Consider the following 20,828-nt stretch of genomic DNA (forward strand, 5'->3'; position numbering starts at 1 on the left):
TTCTCCGTTGAGATATTGCAGCCGCTGCTGTGTCCAGGCCCAGGAGCCTTAGCACTGTGCTGTGATGTCACTCAATACCACTGACATCACTAGGTGTAAACAACATCTCTCCTTTGCTGTGTATGTGACTATGGAGCTGTTTGGTGATGTCGTCTATTATGGCCTTCATAGAAGCAACAGGAGATTGTTGCATCCATCTAGAACCCTCAGAACTACAGTGCTATGATGTCACTCACTTCCACAGGCCTTGCAGAGTGTAAACAACAACAACCCAGCTTTGTTGTGTATGTAACCATAGGGATTTGTGATGTCACCTAGAACCTTCACAGCAGCGACAGCTTTATGAGGAGCATCAGCACTGCTCTGCCTGAGCAGAACCATCACCGCCATAGGTTGTCAAATAACCCGGATTTAACCCACACAGGTAAGTCCAATGGGGTGCAGGCATGTCCTCTATGCTTACAGCTTCCCGTGGGTGTTGGTTTGATACCGTTTGGGGACAGCCAAGGAGGCATCTGCAGGCAACAAAGGTAGGTGTGTGCTTGTGTGTGTGTTTCCTATGCAGATCCTAAGCCCAGTGTCACATGCAAGTAGGAGGAGTAAGAAGGGTTCCTGGCAAATCCGGGTTATGGATTGCATTTAAAAAGGCCCCGTGGGAGTGCAATGGGCCCCTGTCTTGCTGCTTAGCAATAATGGTATGGGTTTAGGTTCTGCTGTGTGTACTGGTGGTTGACTGCCCCCCAGCCCAGAGTGTGCATGGAAAATTGTCTGGCAGCCTCCCTGATAGCAAGCAGTGATAGTGCCCATGAAGGGGACCTTGTTGGGCCCGCCCCTTTCACGGTTATCGCTTCTCGGCCTTTTGGCTAAGATCAAGTGTAGTATCTGTTCTTATCAGTTTAATATCTGATACGTCCCCTATCTGGGGACCATATATTAAATGGATTTTTGAGAACGGGGGCCGATTTCGAAGCTTGCTTCCGTCGCCCTATGCATTGACCCGATATGGCAGTATCTTCGGGTACAGTGCACCACCCCCTTACAGGGTTAAAAAGAAAGATTCCTACTTTCATTGCTACCTGCTTGCTGGCTAGCCAGCTAGCCAGCCCTGTGGGCCTTGCTGCTGCAGCCAAAAAACAAAAGGTGGTGCTGCTGCTGCTGCTTCTGCTGCTTCTGCTTGTGTCTGGCCGCTGTTGGAGCGTCCAGGCACAGGACTTCTGCTGCTGCTGACTAAATGGCCTCCTTAATTGGATCATTTGAGTAGCCAGCACACCTGTGCAGGTAGGGCATGACATGATAGGCAGCTGCCTTGATAGCGGGTGGGTGCTGAATGTTCCTAATTGACAAAATAAGATTAATGCTTATGAAGAAATATAAAATCTCATCCCTTCCCCAATATCGCGCCACACCCCTACCCCTTAATTCCCTGGTTGAACTTGATGGACATATGTCTTTTTTCGACCGTACTAACTATGTAACTATGTAACATAACATGGGGGGGGGGGGGGGGGGGGTCTCCTGGCTGTTCACACAGGTGTGTCATTGCTGTACATTGACCATGCATTGCTTCTGTGGTATTGCAAAGGCAAAGACAAATGCTTCCAGCCATCCATTGCACTAATGGATTGGTCATCAGCTGGCTGTCTATGTCCCGCATCAATATAGACCAAAGTACAGAGGGTTAGGCTATGCTATTGTGCACCTACCTGATGCATCAGAAGGTGCGAGGCCCTTGCTAAATTCTGTGCACAGACTTTGAGATCTATACTTTAGACTGTATCTAAACCTGCTCCAACATGGACTGACATTCTGGCCTACTTTCAGCCGATGCGACTTGTCTGTCGCTGAACAGTCGCTTTTTATGTATTCAGCACCTATGTATAATGTTGTAAAAATGCTCTAGAAGCTAAAGTCGCAGAAATGTCACACATATTTGGCCTGCAACTTTCTGTGCGACAAATTCAGACAGGAAAAATCAGTATAAATCCTTAGAAAATTATCCCCCAGTGTCTCCATCTGCTGGCGGTATTGAATAAGCATTGCTGCACTGATGGGGTATGCATTAGACGAAAAAAAAGAAGAAAAAGAAGAATAATACGCCCAGAAAAGAGGCGAAAAGGAGAAAACGTAAAAAAACGTGAAAAAAAAGTAAGAGGAAGAGAAGGGAAAAAAAGGTGGAAATGGGTTTAAAAGTGATTTCGGCGGAGAAATATATATATATATATATATATATATATATATATATATATATATATATATACGCGCACACACACACATATATATAAACGTATTCTCCGTTGAGATATTGCAGCCGCTGCTGTGTCCAGGCCCAGGAGCCTTAGCACTGTGCTGTGATGTCACTCAATACCACTGACATCACTAGGTGTAAACAACATCTCTCCTTTGCTGTGTATGTGACTATGGAGCTGTTTGGTGATGTCGTCTATTATGGCCTTCATAGAAGCAACAGGAGATTGTTGCATCCATCTAGAACCCTCAGAACTACAGTGCTATGATGTCACTCACTTCCACAGGCCTTGCAGAGTGTAAACAACAACAACCCAGCTTTGTTGTGTATGTAACCATAGGGATTTGTGATGTCACCTAGAACCTTCACAGCAGCGACAGCTTTATGAGGAGCATCAGCACTGCTCTGCCTGAGCAGAACCATCACCGCCATAGGTTGTCAAATAACCCGGATTTAACCCACACAGGTAAGTCCAATGGGGTGCAGGCATGTCCTCTATGCTTACAGCTTCCCGTGGGTGTTGGTTTGATACCGTTTGGGGACAGCCAAGGAGGCATCTGCAGGCAACAAAGGTAGGTGTGTGCTTGTGTGTGTGTTTCCTATGCAGATCCTAAGCCCAGTGTCACATGCAAGTAGGAGGAGTAAGAAGGGTTCCTGGCAAATCCGGGTTATGGATTGCATTTAAAAAGGCCCCGTGGGAGTGCAATGGGCCCCTGTCTTGCTGCTTAGCAATAATGGTATGGGTTTAGGTTCTGCTGTGTGTACTGGTGGTTGACTGCCCCCCAGCCCAGAGTGTGCATGGAAAATTGTCTGGCAGCCTCCCTGACAGCAAGCAGTGATAGTGCCCATGAAGGGGACCTTGTTGGGCCCGCCCCTTTCACGGTTATCGCTTCTCGGCCTTTTGGCTAAGATCAAGTGTAGTATCTGTTCTTATCAGTTTAATATCTGATACGTCCCCTATCTGGGGACCATATATTAAATGGATTTTTGAGAACGGGGGCCGATTTCGAAGCTTGCTTCCGTCGCCCTATGCATTGACCCGATATGGCAGTATCTTCGGGTACAGTGCACCACCCCCTTACAGGGTTAAAAAGAAAGATTCCTACTTTCATTGCTACCTGCTTGCTGGCTAGCCAGCTAGCCAGCCCTGTGGGCCTTGCTGCTGCAGCCAAAAAACAAAAGGTGGTGCTGCTGCTGCTGCTTCTGCTGCTTCTGCTTGTGTCTGGCCGCTGTTGGAGCGTCCAGGCACAGGACTTCTGCTGCTGCTGACTAAATGGCCTCCTTAATTGGATCATTTGAGTAGCCAGCACACCTGTGCAGGTAGGGCATGACATGATAGGCAGCTGCCTTGATAGCGGGTGGGTGCTGAATGTTCCTAATTGACAAAATAAGATTAATGCTTATGAAGAAATATAAAATCTCATCCCTTCCCCAATATCGCGCCACACCCCTACCCCTTAATTCCCTGGTTGAACTTGATGGACATATGTCTTTTTTCGACCGTACTAACTATGTAACTATGTAACATAACATGGGGGGGGGGGGGGGGTCTCCTGGCTGTTCACACAGGTGTGTCATTGCTGTACATTGACCATGCATTGCTTCTGTGGTATTGCAAAGGCAAAGACAAATGCTTCCAGCCATCCATTGCACTAATGGATTGGTCATCAGCTGGCTGTCTATGTCCCGCATCAATATAGACCAAAGTACAGAGGGTTAGGCTATGCTATTGTGCACCTACCTGATGCATCAGAAGGTGCGAGGCCCTTGCTAAATTCTGTGCACAGACTTTGAGATCTATACTTTAGACTGTATCTAAACCTGCTCCAACATGGACTGACATTCTGGCCTACTTTCAGCCGATGCGACTTGTCTGTCGCTGAACAGTCGCTTTTTATGTATTCAGCACCTATGTATAATGTTGTAAAAATGCTCTAGAAGCTAAAGTCGCAGAAATGTCACACATATTTGGCCTGCAACTTTCTGTGCGACAAATTCAGACAGGAAAAATCTGTATAAATCCTTAGAAAATTATCCCCCAGTGTCTCCATCTGCTGGCGGTATTGAATAAGCATTGCTGCACTGATGGGGTATGCATTAGACGAAAAAAAAGAAGAAAAAGAAGAATAATACGCCCAGAAAAGAGGCGAAAAGGAGAAAAACGTAAAAAAACGTGAAAAAAAAGTAAGAGGAAGAGAAGGGAAAAAAAGGTGGAAATGGGTTTAAAAGTGATTTCGGCGGAGAAATATATATATATATATATATATATATATATATATATATATATACGCGCACACACACACATATATATAAACGTATTCTCCGTTGAGATATTGCAGCCGCTGCTGTGTCCAGGCCCAGGAGCCTTAGCACTGTGCTGTGATGTCACTCAATACCACTGACATCACTAGGTGTAAACAACATCTCTCCTTTGCTGTGTATGTGACTATGGAGCTGTTTGGTGATGTCGTCTATTATGGCCTTCATAGAAGCAACAGGAGATTGTTGCATCCATCTAGAACCCTCAGAACTACAGTGCTATGATGTCACTCACTTCCACAGGCCTTGCAGAGTGTAAACAACAACAACCCAGCTTTGTTGTGTATGTAACCATAGGGATTTGTGATGTCACCTAGAACCTTCACAGCAGCGACAGCTTTATGAGGAGCATCAGCACTGCTCTGCCTGAGCAGAACCATCACCGCCATAGGTTGTCAAATAACCCGGATTTAACCCACACAGGTAAGTCCAATGGGGTGCAGGCATGTCCTCTATGCTTACAGCTTCCCGTGGGTGTTGGTTTGATACCGTTTGGGGACAGCCAAGGAGGCATCTGCAGGCAACAAAGGTAGGTGTGTGCTTGTGTGTGTGTTTCCTATGCAGATCCTAAGCCCAGTGTCACATGCAAGTAGGAGGAGTAAGAAGGGTTCCTGGCAAATCCGGGTTATGGATTGCATTTAAAAAGGCCCCGTGGGAGTGCAATGGGCCCCTGTCTTGCTGCTTAGCAATAATGGTATGGGTTTAGGTTCTGCTGTGTGTACTGGTGGTTGACTGCCCCCCAGCCCAGAGTGTGCATGGAAAATTGTCTGGCAGCCTCCCTGACAGCAAGCAGTGATAGTGCCCATGAAGGGGACCTTGTTGGGCCCGCCCCTTTCACGGTTATCGCTTCTCGGCCTTTTGGCTAAGATCAAGTGTAGTATCTGTTCTTATCAGTTTAATATCTGATACGTCCCCTATCTGGGGACCATATATTAAATGGATTTTTGAGAACGGGGGCCGATTTCGAAGCTTGCTTCCGTCGCCCTATGCATTGACCCGATATGGCAGTATCTTCGGGTACAGTGCACCACCCCCTTACAGGGTTAAAAAGAAAGATTCCTACTTTCATTGCTACCTGCTTGCTGGCTAGCCAGCTAGCCAGCCCTGTGGGCCTTGCTGCTGCAGCCAAAAAACAAAAGGTGGTGGTGCTGCTGCTGCTTCTGCTGCTTCTGCTTGTGTCTGGCCGCTGTTGGAGCGTCCAGGCACAGGACTTCTGCTGCTGCTGACTAAATGGCCTCCTTAATTGGATCATTTGAGTAGCCAGCACACCTGTGCAGGTAGGGCATGACATGATAGGCAGCTGCCTTGATAGCGGTGGGTGCTGAATGTTCCTAATTGACAAAATAAGATTAATGCTTATGAAGAAATATAAAATCTCATCCCTTCCCCAATATCGCGCCACACCCCTACCCCTTAATTCCCTGGTTGAACTTGATGGACATATGTCTTTTTTCGATAACATGGGGGGGGGGGGGGGGGTCTCCTGGCTGTTCACACAGGTGTGTCATTGCTGTACATTGACCATGCATTGCTTCTGTGGTATTGCAAAGGCAAAGACAAATGCTTCCAGCCATCCATTGCACTAATGGATTGGTCATCAGCTGGCTGTCTATGTCCCGCATCAATATAGACCAAAGTACAGAGGGTTAGGCTATGCTATTGTGCACCTACCTGATGCATCAGAAGGTGCGAGGCCCTTGCTAAATTCTGTGCACAGACTTTGAGATCTATACTTTAGACTGTATCTAAACCTGCTCCAACATGGACTGACATTCTGGCCTACTTTCAGCCGATGCGACTTGTCTGTCGCTGAACAGTCGCTTTTTATGTATTCAGCACCTATGTATAATGTTGTAAAAATGCTCTAGAAGCTAAAGTCGCAGAAATGTCACACATATTTGGCCTGCAACTTTCTGTGCGACAAATTCAGACAGGAAAAATCAGTATAAATCCTTAGAAAATTATCCCCCAGTGTCTCCATCTGCTGGCGGTATTGAATAAGCATTGCTGCACTGATGGGGTATGCATTAGACGAAAAAAAAGAAGAAAAAGAAGAATAATACGCCCAGAAAAGAGGCGAAAAGGAGAAAAACGTAAAAAAACGTGAAAAAAAAGTAAGAGGAAGAGAAGGGAAAAAAAGGTGGAAATGGGTTTAAAAGTGATTTCGGCGGAGAAATATATATATATATATATATATATATATATATATATATATATATACGCGCACACACACACATATATATAAACATATTCTCCGTTGAGATATTGCAGCCGCTGCTGTGTCCAGGCCCAGGAGCCTTAGCACTGTGCTGTGATGTCACTCAATACCACTGACATCACTAGGTGTAAACAACATCTCTCCTTTGCTGTGTATGTGACTATGGAGCTGTTTGGTGATGTCGTCTATTATGGCCTTCATAGAAGCAACAGGAGATTGTTGCATCCATCTAGAACCCTCAGAACTACAGTGCTATGATGTCACTCACTTCCACAGGCCTTGCAGAGTGTAAACAACAACAACCCAGCTTTGTTGTGTATGTAACCATAGGGATTTGTGATGTCACCTAGAACCTTCACAGCAGCGACAGCTTTATGAGGAGCATCAGCACTGCTCTGCCTGAGCAGAACCATCACCGCCATAGGTTGTCAAATAACCCGGATTTAACCCACACAGGTAAGTCCAATGGGGTGCAGGCATGTCCTCTATGCTTACAGCTTCCCGTGGGTGTTGGTTTGATACCGTTTGGGGACAGCCAAGGAGGCATCTGCAGGCAACAAAGGTAGGTGTGTGCTTGTGTGTGTGTTTCCTATGCAGATCCTAAGCCCAGTGTCACATGCAAGTAGGAGGAGTAAGAAGGGTTCCTGGCAAATCCGGGTTATGGATTGCATTTAAAAAGGCCCCGTGGGAGTGCAATGGGCCCCTGTCTTGCTGCTTAGCAATAATGGTATGGGTTTAGGTTCTGCTGTGTGTACTGGTGGTTGACTGCCCCCCAGCCCAGAGTGTGCATGGAAAATTGTCTGGCAGCCTCCCTGACAGCAAGCAGTGATAGTGCCCATGAAGGGGACCTTGTTGGGCCCGCCCCTTTCACGGTTATCGCTTCTCGGCCTTTTGGCTAAGATCAAGTGTAGTATCTGTTCTTATCAGTTTAATATCTGATACGTCCCCTATCTGGGGACCATATATTAAATGGATTTTTGAGAACGGGGGCCGATTTCGAAGCTTGCTTCCGTCGCCCTATGCATTGACCCGATATGGCAGTATCATCGGGTACAGTGCACCACCCCCTTACAGGGTTAAAAAGAAAGATTCCTACTTTCATTGCTACCTGCTTGCTGGCTAGCCAGCTAGCCAGCCCTGTGGGCCTTGCTGCTGCAGCCAAAAAACAAAAGGTGGTGCTGCTGCTGCTGCTTCTGCTGCTTCTGCTTGTGTCTGGCCGCTGTTGGAGCGTCCAGGCACAGGACTTCTGCTGCTGCTGACTAAATGGCCTCCTTAATTGGATCATTTGAGTAGCCAGCACACCTGTGCAGGTAGGGCATGACATGATAGGCAGCTGCCTTGATAGCGGGTGGGTGCTGAATGTTCCTAATTGACAAAATAAGATTAATGCTTATGAAGAAATATAAAATCTCATCCCTTCCCCAATATCGCGCCACACCCCTACCCCTTAATTCCCTGGTTGAACTTGATGGACATATGTCTTTTTTCGACCGTACTAACTATGTAACTATGTAACATAACATGGGGGGGGGGGGGGGGGTCTCCTGGCTGTTCACACAGGTGTGTCATTGCTGTACATTGACCATGCATTGCTTCTGTGGTATTGCAAAGGCAAAGACAAATGCTTCCAGCCATCCATTGCACTAATGGATTGGTCATCAGCTGGCTGTCTATGTCCCGCATCAATATAGACCAAAGTACAGAGGGTTAGGCTATGCTATTGTGCACCTACCTGATGCATCAGAAGGTGCGAGGCCCTTGCTAAATTCTGTGCACAGACTTTGAGATCTATACTTTAGACTGTATCTAAACCTGCTCCAACATGGACTGACATTCTGGCCTACTTTCAGCCGATGCGACTTGTCTGTCGCTGAACAGTCGCTTTTTATGTATTCAGCACCTATGTATAATGTTGTAAAAATGCTCTAGAAGCTAAAGTCGCAGAAATGTCACACATATTTGGCCTGCAACTTTCTGTGCGACAAATTCAGACAGGAAAAATCAGTATAAATCCTTAGAAAATTATCCCCCAGTGTCTCCATCTGCTGGCGGTATTGAATAAGCATTGCTGCACTGATGGGGTATGCATTAGACGAAAAAAAAGAAGAAAAAGAAGAATAATACGCCCAGAAAAGAGGCGAAAAGGAGAAAAACGTAAAAAAACGTGAAAAAAAAGTAAGAGGAAGAGAAGGGAAAAAAAGGTGGAAATGGGTTTAAAAGTGATTTCGGCGGAGAAATATATATATATATATATATATATATATATATATATATATATACGCGCACACACACACATATATATAAACGTATTCTCCGTTGAGATATTGCAGCCGCTGCTGTGTCCAGGCCCAGGAGCCTTAGCACTGTGCTGTGATGTCACTCAATACCACTGACATCACTAGGTGTAAACAACATCTCTCCTTTGCTGTGTATGTGACTATGGAGCTGTTTGGTGATGTCGTCTATTATGGCCTTCATAGAAGCAACAGGAGATTGTTGCATCCATCTAGAACCCTCAGAACTACAGTGCTATGATGTCACTCACTTCCACAGGCCTTGCAGAGTGTAAACAACAACAACCCAGCTTTGTTGTGTATGTAACCATAGGGATTTGTGATGTCACCTAGAACCTTCACAGCAGCGACAGCTTTATGAGGAGCATCAGCACTGCTCTGCCTGAGCAGAACCATCACCGCCATAGGTTGTCAAATAACCCGGATTTAACCCACACAGGTAAGTCCAATGGGGTGCAGGCATGTCCTCTATGCTTACAGCTTCCCGTGGGTGTTGGTTTGATACCGTTTGGGGACAGCCAAGGAGGCATCTGCAGGCAACAAAGGTAGGTGTGTGCTTGTGTGTGTGTTTCCTATGCAGATCCTAAGCCCAGTGTCACATGCAAGTAGGAGGAGTAAGAAGGGTTCCTGGCAAATCCGGGTTATGGATTGCATTTAAAAAGGCCCCGTGGGAGTGCAATGGGCCCCTGTCTTGCTGCTTAGCAATAATGGTATGGGTTTAGGTTCTGCTGTGTGTACTGGTGGTTGACTGCCCCCCAGCCCAGAGTGTGCATGGAAAATTGTCTGGCAGCCTCCCTGACAGCAAGCAGTGATAGTGCCCATGAAGGGGACCTTGTTGGGCCCGCCCCTTTCACGGTTATCGCTTCTCGGCCTTTTGGCTAAGATCAAGTGTAGTATCTGTTCTTATCAGTTTAATATCTGATACGTCCCCTATCTGGGGACCATATATTAAATGGATTTTTGAGAACGGGGGCCGATTTCGAAGCTTGCTTCCGTCGCCCTATGCATTGACCCGATATGGCAGTATCTTCGGGTACAGTGCACCACCCCCTTACAGGGTTAAAAAGAAAGATTCCTACTTTCATTGCTACCTGCTTGCTGGCTAGCCAGCTAGCCAGCCCTGTGGGCCTTGCTGCTGCAGCCAAAAAACAAAAGGTGGTGCTGCTGCTGCTGCTTCTGCTGCTTCTGCTTGTGTCTGGCCGCTGTTGGAGCGTCCAGGCACAGGACTTCTGCTGCTGCTGACTAAATGGCCTCCTTAATTGGATCATTTGAGTAGCCAGCACACCTGTGCAGGTAGGGCATGACATGATAGGCAGCTGCCTTGATAGCGGGTGGGTGCTGAATGTTCCTAATTGACAAAATAAGATTAATGCTTATGAAGAAATATAAAATCTCATCCCTTCCCCAATATCGCGCCACACCCCTACCCCTTAATTCCCTGGTTGAACTTGATGGACATATGTCTTTTTTCGACCGTACTAACTATGTAACTATGTAACATAACATGGGGGGGGGGGGGTCTCCTGGCTGTTCACACAGGTGTGTCATTGCTGTACATTGACCATGCATTGCTTCTGTGGTATTGCAAAGGCAAAGACAAATGCTTCCAGCCATCCATTGCACTAATGGATTGGTCATCAGCTGGCTGTCTATGTCCCGCATCAATATAGACCAAAGTACAGAGGGTTAGGCTATGCTATTGTGCACCTACCTGATGCATCAGAAGGTGCGAGGCCCTTGCTAAATTCTGTGCACAGACTTTGAGATCTATACTTTAGACTGTATCTAAACCTGCTCCAACATGGACTGACATTCTGGCCTACTTTCAGCCGATGCGACTTGTCTGTCGCTGAACAGTCGCTTTTTATGTATTCAGCACCTATGTATAATGTTGTAAAAATGCTCTAGAAGCTAAAGTCGCAGAAATGTCACACATATTTGGCCTGCAACTTTCTGTGCGACAAATTCAGACAGGAAAAATCAGTATAAATCCTTAGAAAATTATCCCCCAGTGTCTCCATCTGCTGGCGGTATTGAATAAGCATTGCTGCACTGATGGGGTATGCATTAGACGAAAAAAAAGAAGAAAAAGAAGAATAATACGCCCAGAAAAGAGGCGAAAAGGAGAAAAACGTAAAAAAACGTGAAAAAAAAGTAAGAGGAAGAGAAGGGAAAAAAAGGTGGAAATGGGTTTAAAAGTGATTTTGGCGGAGAAATATATATATATATATATATATATATATATATATATATATATACGCGCACACACACACATATATATAAACGTATTCTCCGTTGAGATATTGCAGCCGCTGCTGTGTCCAGGCCCAGGAGCCTTAGCACTGTGCTGTGATGTCACTCAATACCACTGACATCACTAGGTGTAAACAACATCTCTCCTTTGCTGTGTATGTGACTATGGAGCTGTTTGGTGATGTCGTCTATTATGGCCTTCATAGAAGCAACAGGAGATTGTTGCATCCATCTAGAACCCTCAGAACTACAGTGCTATGATGTCACTCACTTCCACAGGCCTTGCAGAGTGTAAACAACAACAACCCAGCTTTGTTGTGTATGTAACCATAGGGATTTGTGATGTCACCTAGAACCTTCACAGCAGCGACAGCTTTATGAGGAGCATCAGCACTGCTCTGCCTGAGCAGAACCATCACCGCCATAGGTTGTCAAATAACCCGGATTTAACCCACACAGGTAAGTCCAATGGGGTGCAGGCATGTCCTCTATGCTTACAGCTTCCCGTGGGTGTTGGTTTGATACCGTTTGGGGACAGCCAAGGAGGCATCTGCAGGCAACAAAGGTAGGTGTGTGCTTGTGTGTGTGTTTCCTATGCAGATCCTAAGCCCAGTGTCACATGCAAGTAGGAGGAGTAAGAAGGGTTCCTGGCAAATCCGGGTTATGGATTGCATTTAAAAAGGCCCCGTGGGAGTGCAATGGGCCCCTGTCTTGCTGCTTAGCAATAATGGTATGGGTTTAGGTTCTGCTGTGTGTACTGGTGGTTGACTGCCCCCCAGCCCAGAGTGTGCATGGAAAATTGTCTGGCAGCCTCCCTGACAGCAAGCAGTGATAGTGCCCATGAAGGGGACCTTGTTGGGCCCGCCCCTTTCACGGTTATCGCTTCTCGGCCTTTTGGCTAAGATCAAGTGTAGTATCTGTTCTTATCAGTTTAATATCTGATACGTCCCCTATCTGGGGACCATATATTAAATGGATTTTTGAGAACGGGGGCCGATTTCGAAGCTTGCTTCCGTCGCCCTATGCATTGACCCGATATGGCAGTATCTTCGGGTACAGTGCACCACCCCCTTACAGGGTTAAAAAGAAAGATTCCTACTTTCATTGCTACCTGCTTGCTGGCTAGCCAGCTAGCCAGCCCTGTGGGCCTTGCTGCTGCAGCCAAAAAACAAAAGGTGGTGCTGCTGCTGCTGCTTCTGCTGCTTCTGCTTGTGTCTGGCCGCTGTTGGAGCGTCCAGGCACAGGACTTCTGCTGCTGCTGACTAAATGGCCTCCTTAATTGGATCATTTGAGTAGCCAGCACACCTGTGCAGGTAGGGCATGACATGATAGGCAGCTGCCTTGATAGCGGGTGGGTGCTGAATGTTCCTAATTGACAAAATAAGATTAATGCTTATGAAGAAATATAAAATCTCATCCCTTCCCCAATATCGCGCCACACCCCTACCCCTTAATTCCCTGGTTGAACTTGATGGACATATGTCTTTTTTCGACCGTACTAACTATGTAACTATGTAACATAACATGGGGGGGGGGGGGGGGTCTCCTGGCTGTTCACACAGGTGTGTCATTGCTGTACATTGACCATGCATTGCTTCTGTGGTATTGCAAAGGCAAAGACAAATGCTTCCAGCCATCCATTGCACTAATGGATTGGTCATCAGCTGGCTGTCTATGTCCCGCATCAATATAGACCAAAGTACAGAGGGTTAGGCTATGCTATTGTGCACCTACCTGATGCATCAGAAGGTGCGAGGCCCTTGCTAAATTCTGTGCACAGACTTTGAGATCTATACTTTAGACTGTATCTAAACCTGCTCCAACATGGACTGACATTCTGGCCTACTTTCAGCCGATGCGACTTGTCTGTCGCTGAACAGTCGCTTTTTATGTATTCAGCACCTATGTATAATGTTGTAAAAATGCTCTAGAAGCTAAAGTCGCAGAAATGTCACACATATTTGGCCTGCAACTTTCTGTGCGACAAATTCAGACAGGAAAAATCAGTATAAATCCTTAGAAAATTATCCCCCAGTGTCTCCATCTGCTGGCGGTATTGAATAAGCATTGCTGCACTGATGGGGTATGCATTAGACGAAAAAAAAGAAGAAAAAGAAGAATAATACGCCCAGAAAAGAGGCGAAAAGGAGAAAAACGTAAAAAAACGTGAAAAAAAAGTAAGAGGAAGAGAAGGGAAAAAAAGGTGGAAATGGGTTTAAAAGTGATTTCGGCGGAGAATATATATATATATATATATATATATATATATATATATATATATATATATATATGTATATACGCGCACACACACACATATATATAAACGTATTCTCCGTTGAGATATTGCAGCCGCTGCTGTGTCCAGGCCCAGGAGCCTTAGCACTGTGCTGTGATGTCACTCAATACCACTGACATCACTAGGTGTAAACAACATCTCTCCTTTGCTGTGTATGTGACTATGGAGCTGTTTGGTGATGTCGTCTATTATGGCCTTCATAGAAGCAACAGGAGATTGTTGCATCCATCTAGAACCCTCAGAACTACAGTGCTATGATGTCACTCACTTCCACAGGCCTTGCAGAGTGTAAACAACAACAACCCAGCTTTGTTGTGTATGTAACCATAGGGATTTGTGATGTCACCTAGAACCTTCACAGCAGCGACAGCTTTATGAGGAGCATCAGCACTGCTCTGCCTGAGCAGAACCATCACCGCCATAGGTTGTCAAATAACCCGGATTTAACCCACACAGGTAAGTCCAATGGGGTGCAGGCATGTCCTCTATGCTTACAGCTTCCCGTGGGTGTTGGTTTGATACCGTTTGGGGACAGCCAAGGAGGCATCTGCAGGCAACAAAGGTAGGTGTGTGCTTGTGTGTGTGTTTCCTATGCAGATCCTAAGCCCAGTGTCACATGCAAGTAGGAGGAGTAAGAAGGGTTCCTGGCAAATACGGGTTATGGATTGCATTTAAAAAGGCCCCGTGGGAGTGCAATGGGCCCCTGTCTTGCTGCTTAGCAATAATGGTATGAGTTTAGGTTCTGCTGTGTGTACTGGTGGTTGACTGCCCCCCAGCCCAGAGTGTGCATGGAAAATTGTCTGGCAGCCTCCCTGACAGCAAGCAGTGATAGTGCCCATGAAGGGGACCTTGTTGGGCCCGCCCCTTTCACGGTTATCGCTTCTCGGCCTTTTGGCTAAGATCAAGTGTAGTATCTGTTCTTATCAGTTTAATATCTGATACGTCCCCTATCTGGGGACCATATATTAAATGGATTTTTGAGAACGGGGGCCGATTTCGAAGCTTGCTTCCGTCGCCCTATGCATTGACCCGATATGGCAGTATCTTCGGGTACAGTGCACCACCCCCTTACAGGGTTAAAAAGAAAGATTCCTACTTTCATTGCTACCTGCTTGCTGGCTAGCCAGCTAGCCAGCCCTGTGGGCCTTGCTGCTGCAGCCAAAAAACAAAAGGTGGTGCTGCTGCTGCTGCTTCTGCTGCTTCTGCTTGTGTCTGGCCGCTGTTGGAGCGTCCAGGCACAGGACTTCTGCTGCTGCTGACTAAATGGCCTCCTTAATTGGATCATTTGAGTAGCCAGCACACCTGTGCAGGTAGGGCATGACATGATAGGCAGCTGCCTTGATAGCGGGTGGGTGCTGAATGTTCCTAATTGACAAAATAAGATTAATGCTTATGAAGAAATATAAAATCTCATCCCTTCCCCAATATCGCGCCACACCCCTACCCCTTAATTCCCTGGTTGAACTTGATGGACATATGTCTTTTTTCGACCGTACTAACTATGTAACTATGTAACATAACATGGGGGGGGGGGGGGGGGTCTCCTGGCTGTTCACACAGGTGTGTCATTGCTGTACATTGACCATGCATTGCTTCTGTGGTATTGCAAAGGCAAAGACAAATGCTTCCAGCCATCCATTGCACTAATGGATTGGTCATCAGCTGGCTGTCTATGTCCCGCATCAATATAGACCAAAGTACAGAGGGTTAGGCTATGCTATTGTGCACCTACCTGATGCATCAGAAGGTGCGAGGCCCTTGCTAAATTCTGTGCACAGACTTTGAGATCTATACTTTAGACTGTATCTAAACCTGCTCCAACATGGACTGACATTCTGGCCTACTTTCAGCCGATGCGACTTGTCTGTCGCTGAACAGTCGCTTTTTATGTATTCAGCACCTATGTATAATGTTGTAAAAATGCTCTAGAAGCTAAAGTCGCAGAAATGTCACACATATTTGGCCTGCAACTTTCTGTGCGACAAATTCAGACAGGAAAAATCAGTATAAATCCTTAGAAAATTATCCCCCAGTGTCTCCATCTGCTGGCGGTATTGAATAAGCATTGCTGCACTGATGGGGTATGCATTAGACGAAAAAAAAGAAGAAAAAGAAGAATAATACGCCCAGAAAAGAGGCGAAAAGGAGAAAAACGTAAAAAAACGTGAAAAAAAAGTAAGAGGAAGAGAAGGGAAAAAAAGGTGGAAATGGGTTTAAAAGTGATTTCGGCGGAGAAATATATATATATATATATATATATATATATATATATATATATATATACGCGCACACACACACATATATATAAACGTATTCTCCGTTGAGATATTGCAGCCGCTGCTGTGTCCAGGCCCAGGAGCCTTAGCACTGTGCTGTGATGTCACTCAATACCACTGACATCACTAGGTGTAAACAACATCTCTCCTTTGCTGTGTATGTGACTATGGAGCTGTTTGGTGATGTCGTCTATTATGGCCTTCATAGAAGCAACAGGAGATTGTTGCATCCATCTAGAACCCTCAGAACTACAGTGCTATGATGTCACTCACTTCCACAGGCCTTGCAGAGTGTAAACAACAACAACCCAGCTTTGTTGTGTATGTAACCATAGGGATTTGTGATGTCACCTAGAACCTTCACAGCAGCGACAGCTTTATGAGGAGCATCAGCACTGCTCTGCCTGAGCAGAACCATCACCGCCATAGGTTGTCAAATAACCCGGATTTAACCCACACAGGTAAGTCCAATGGGGTGCAGGCATGTCCTCTATGCTTACAGCTTCCCGTGGGTGTTGGTTTGATACCGTTTGGGGACAGCCAAGGAGGCATCTGCAGGCAACAAAGGTAGGTGTGTGCTTGTGTGTGTGTTTCCTATGCAGATCCTAAGCCCAGTGTCACATGCAAGTAGGAGGAGTAAGAAGGGTTCCTGGCAAATCCGGGTTATGGATTGCATTTAAAAAGGCCCCGTGGGAGTGCAATGGGCCCCTGTCTTGCTGCTTAGCAATAATGGTATGGGTTTAGGTTCTGCTGTGTGTACTGGTGGTTGACTGCCCCCCAGCCCAGAGTGTGCATGGAAAATTGTCTGGCAGCCTCCCTGACAGCAAGCAGTGATAGTGCCCATGAAGGGGACCTTGTTGGGCCCGCCCCTTTCACGGTTATCGCTTCTCGGCCTTTTGGCTAAGATCAAGTGTAGTATCTGTTCTTATCAGTTTAATATCTGATACGTCCCCTATCTGGGGACCATATATTAAATGGATTTTTGAGAACGGGGGCCGATTTCGAAGCTTGCTTCCGTCGCCCTATGCATTGACCCGATATGGCAGTATCTTCGGGTACAGTGCACCACCCCCTTACAGGGTTAAAAAGAAAGATTCCTACTTTCATTGCTACCTGCTTGCTGGCTAGCCAGCTAGCCAGCCCTGTGGGCCTTGCTGCTGCAGCCAAAAAACAAAAGGTGGTGCTGCTGCTGCTGCTTCTGCTGCTTCTGCTTGTGTCTGGCCGCTGTTGGAGCGTCCAGGCACAGGACTTCTGCTGCTGCTGACTAAATGGCCTCCTTAATTGGATCATTTGAGTAGCCAGCACACCTGTGCAGGTAGGGCATGACATGATAGGCAGCTGCCTTGATAGCGGGTGGGTGCTGAATGTTCCTAATTGACAAAATAAGATTAATGCTTATGAAGAAATATAAAATCTCATCCCTTCCCCAATATCGCGCCACACCCCTACCCCTTAATTCCCTGGTTGAACTTGATGGACATATGTCTTTTTTCGACCGTACTAACTATGTAACTATGTAACATAACATGGGGGGGGGGGGGGGGGGTCTCCTGGCTGTTCACACAGGTGTGTCATTGCTGTACATTGACCATGCATTGCTTCTGTGGTATTGCAAAGGCAAAGACAAATGCTTCCAGCCATCCATTGCACTAATGGATTGGTCATCAGCTGGCTGTCTATGTCCCGCATCAATATAGACCAAAGTACAGAGGGTTAGGCTATGCTATTGTGCACCTACCTGATGCATCAGAAGGTGCGAGGCCCTTGCTAAATTCTGTGCACAGACTTTGAGATCTATACTTTAGACTGTATCTAAACCTGCTCCAACATGGACTGACATTCTGGCCTACTTTCAGCCGATGCGACTTGTCTGTCGCTGAACAGTCGCTTTTTATGTATTCAGCACCTATGTATAATGTTGTAAAAATGCTCTAGAAGCTAAAGTCGCAGAAATGTCACACATATTTGGCCTGCAACTTTCTGTGCGACAAATTCAGACAGGAAAAATCAGTATAAATCCTTAGAAAATTATCCCCCAGTGTCTCCATCTGCTGGCGGTATTGAATAAGCATTGCTGCACTGATGGGGTATGCATTAGACGAAAAAAAAGAAGAAAAAGAAGAATAATACGCCCAGAAAAGAGGCGAAAAGGAGAAAAACGTAAAAAAACGTGAAAAAAAAGTAAGAGGAAGAGAAGGGAAAAAAAGGTGGAAATGGGTTTAAAAGTGATTTCGGCGGAGAAATATATATATATATATATATATATATATATATATATATATATATGTATATACGCGCACACACACACATATATATAAACGTATTCTCCGTTGAGATATTGCAGCCGCTGCTGTGTCCAGGCCCAGGAGCCTTAGCACTGTGCTGTGATGTCACTCAATACCACTGACATCACTAGGTGTAAACAACATCTCTCCTTTGCTGTGTATGTGACTATGGAGCTGTTTGGTGATGTCGTCTATTATGGCCTTCATAGAAGCAACAGGAGATTGTTGCATCCATCTAGAACCCTCAGAACTACAGTGCTATGATGTCACTCACTTCCACAGGCCTTGCAGAGTGTAAACAACAACAACCCAGCTTTGTTGTGTATGTAACCATAGGGATTTGTGATGTCACCTAGAACCTTCACAGCAGCGACAGCTTTATGAGGAGCATCAGCACTGCTCTGCCTGAGCAGAACCATCACCGCCATAGGTTGTCAAATAACCCGGATTTAACCCACACAGGTAAGTCCAATGGGGTGCAGGCATGTCCTCTATGCTTACAGCTTCCCGTGGGTGTTGGTTTGATACCGTTTGGGGACAGCCAAGGAGGCATCTGCAGGCAACAAAGGTAGGTGTGTGCTTGTGTGTGTGTTTCCTATGCAGATCCTAAGCCCAGTGTCACATGCAAGTAGGAGGAGTAAGAAGGGTTCCTGGCAAATCCGGGTTATGGATTGCATTTAAAAAGGCCCCGTGGGAGTGCAATGGGCCCCTGTCTTGCTGCTTAGCAATAATGGTATGGGTTTAGGTTCTGCTGTGTGTACTGGTGGTTGACTGCCCCCCAGCCCAGAGTGTGCATGGAAAATTGTCTGGCAGCCTCCCTGACAGCAAGCAGTGATAGTGCCCATGAAGGGGACCTTGTTGGGCCCGCCCCTTTCACGGTTATCGCTTCTCGGCCTTTTGGCTAAGATCAAGTGTAGTATCTGTTCTTATCAGTTTAATATCTGATACGTCCCCTATCTGGGGACCATATATTAAATGGATTTTTGAGAACGGGGGCCGATTTCGAAGCTTGCTTCCGTCGCCCTATGCATTGACCCGATATGGCAGTATCTTCGGGTACAGTGCACCACCCCCTTACAGGGTTAAAAAGAAAGATTCCTACTTTCATTGCTACCTGCTTGCTGGCTAGCCAGCTAGCCAGCCCTGTGGGCCTTGCTGCTGCAGCCAAAAAACAAAAGGTGGTGCTGCTGCTGCTGCTTCTGCTGCTTCTGCTTGTGTCTGGCCGCTGTTGGAGCGTCCAGGCACAGGACTTCTGCTGCTGCTGACTAAATGGCCTCCTTAATTGGATCATTTGAGTAGCCAGCACACCTGTGCAGGTAGGGCATGACATGATAGGCAGCTGCCTTGATAGCGGGTGGGTGCTGAATGTTCCTAATTGACAAAATAAGATTAATGCTTATGAAGAAATATAAAATCTCATCCCTTCCCCAATATCGCGCCACACCCCTACCCCTTAATTCCCTGGTTGAACTTGATGGACATATGTCTTTTTTCGACCGTACTAACTATGTAACTATGTAACATAACATGGGGGGGGGGGGGGGGGGTCTCCTGGCTGTTCACACAGGTGTGTCATTGCTGTACATTGACCATGCATTGCTTCTGTGGTATTGCAAAGGCAAAGACAAATGCTTCCAGCCATCCATTGCACTAATGGATTGGTCATCAGCTGGCTGTCTATGTCCCGCATCAATATAGACCAAAGTACAGAGGGTTAGGCTATGCTATTGTGCACCTACCTGATGCATCAGAAGGTGCGAGGCCCTTGCTAAATTCTGTGCACAGACTTTGAGATCTATACTTTAGACTGTATCTAAACCTGCTCCAACATGGACTGACATTCTGGCCTACTTTCAGCCGATGCGACTTGTCTGTCGCTGAACAGTCGCTTTTTATGTATTCAGCACCTATGTATAATGTTGTAAAAATGCTCTAGAAGCTAAAGTCGCAGAAATGTCACACATATTTGGCCTGCAACTTTCTGTGCGACAAATTCAGACAGGAAAAATCAGTATAAATCCTTAGAAAATTATCCCCCAGTGTCTCCATCTGCTGGCGGTATTGAATAAGCATTGCTGCACTGATGGGGTATGCATTAGACGAAAAAAAAGAAGAAAAAGAAGAATAATACGCCCAGAAAAGAGGCGAAAAGGAGAAAAACGTAAAAAAACGTGAAAAAAAAGTAAGAGGAAGAGAAGGGAAAAAAAGGTGGAAATGGGTTTAAAAGTGATTTCGGCGGAGAAATATATATATATATATATATATATATATATATATATATATATGTATATACGCGCACACACACACATATATATAAACGTATTCTCCGTTGAGATATTGCAGCCGCTGCTGTGTCCAGGCCCAGGAGCCTTAGCACTGTGCTGTGATGTCACTCAATACCACTGACATCACTAGGTGTAAACAACATCTCTCCTTTGCTGTGTATGTGACTATGGAGCTGTTTGGTGATGTCGTCTATTATGGCCTTCATAGAAGCAACAGGAGATTGTTGCATCCATCTAGAACCCTCAGAACTACAGTGCTATGATGTCACTCACTTCCACAGGCCTTGCAGAGTGTAAACAACAACAACCCAGCTTTGTTGTGTATGTAACCATAGGGATTTGTGATGTCACCTAGAA

General features: G+C 46.0%; 9 non-coding genes across 9 annotated transcripts; all 9 read left to right on the plus strand.

The window, feature by feature from the left end:
• The first annotated feature begins 843 nt into the window (after positions 1–843).
• On the plus strand, positions 844–1,034 carry LOC130304134 (U2 spliceosomal RNA). The gene has a single exon (XR_008853937.1). It is a non-coding gene; the product is annotated as a U2 spliceosomal RNA (small nuclear RNA).
• A 2,096-nt stretch (positions 1,035–3,130) lies between these two features.
• LOC130304135 (U2 spliceosomal RNA) lies at positions 3,131–3,321 on the plus strand. Its single transcript, XR_008853938.1, has one exon. It is a non-coding gene; the product is annotated as a U2 spliceosomal RNA (small nuclear RNA).
• Positions 3,322–5,406: 2,085 nt separating this feature from the next.
• Positions 5,407–5,597, plus strand: LOC130304136 (U2 spliceosomal RNA). The gene has a single exon (XR_008853939.1). It is a non-coding gene; the product is annotated as a U2 spliceosomal RNA (small nuclear RNA).
• Positions 5,598–7,657: 2,060 nt separating this feature from the next.
• Positions 7,658–7,848, plus strand: LOC130304131 (U2 spliceosomal RNA). Its single transcript, XR_008853934.1, has one exon. It is a non-coding gene; the product is annotated as a U2 spliceosomal RNA (small nuclear RNA).
• A 2,086-nt stretch (positions 7,849–9,934) lies between these two features.
• LOC130304137 (U2 spliceosomal RNA) lies at positions 9,935–10,125 on the plus strand. Its single transcript, XR_008853940.1, has one exon. It is a non-coding gene; the product is annotated as a U2 spliceosomal RNA (small nuclear RNA).
• Positions 10,126–12,207: 2,082 nt separating this feature from the next.
• On the plus strand, positions 12,208–12,398 carry LOC130304138 (U2 spliceosomal RNA). Its single transcript, XR_008853941.1, has one exon. It is a non-coding gene; the product is annotated as a U2 spliceosomal RNA (small nuclear RNA).
• A 2,102-nt stretch (positions 12,399–14,500) lies between these two features.
• On the plus strand, positions 14,501–14,691 carry LOC130304139 (U2 spliceosomal RNA). The gene has a single exon (XR_008853942.1). It is a non-coding gene; the product is annotated as a U2 spliceosomal RNA (small nuclear RNA).
• A 2,090-nt stretch (positions 14,692–16,781) lies between these two features.
• LOC130304140 (U2 spliceosomal RNA) lies at positions 16,782–16,972 on the plus strand. Its single transcript, XR_008853943.1, has one exon. It is a non-coding gene; the product is annotated as a U2 spliceosomal RNA (small nuclear RNA).
• Positions 16,973–19,067: 2,095 nt separating this feature from the next.
• Positions 19,068–19,258, plus strand: LOC130304141 (U2 spliceosomal RNA). The gene has a single exon (XR_008853944.1). It is a non-coding gene; the product is annotated as a U2 spliceosomal RNA (small nuclear RNA).
• Positions 19,259–20,828: the final 1,570 nt, after the last annotated feature.

The sequence above is a fragment of the Hyla sarda genome, unplaced genomic scaffold (assembly GCF_029499605.1).
Source record: "Hyla sarda isolate aHylSar1 unplaced genomic scaffold, aHylSar1.hap1 scaffold_1264, whole genome shotgun sequence".
Taxonomy (NCBI): domain Eukaryota; kingdom Metazoa; phylum Chordata; class Amphibia; order Anura; family Hylidae; genus Hyla; species Hyla sarda.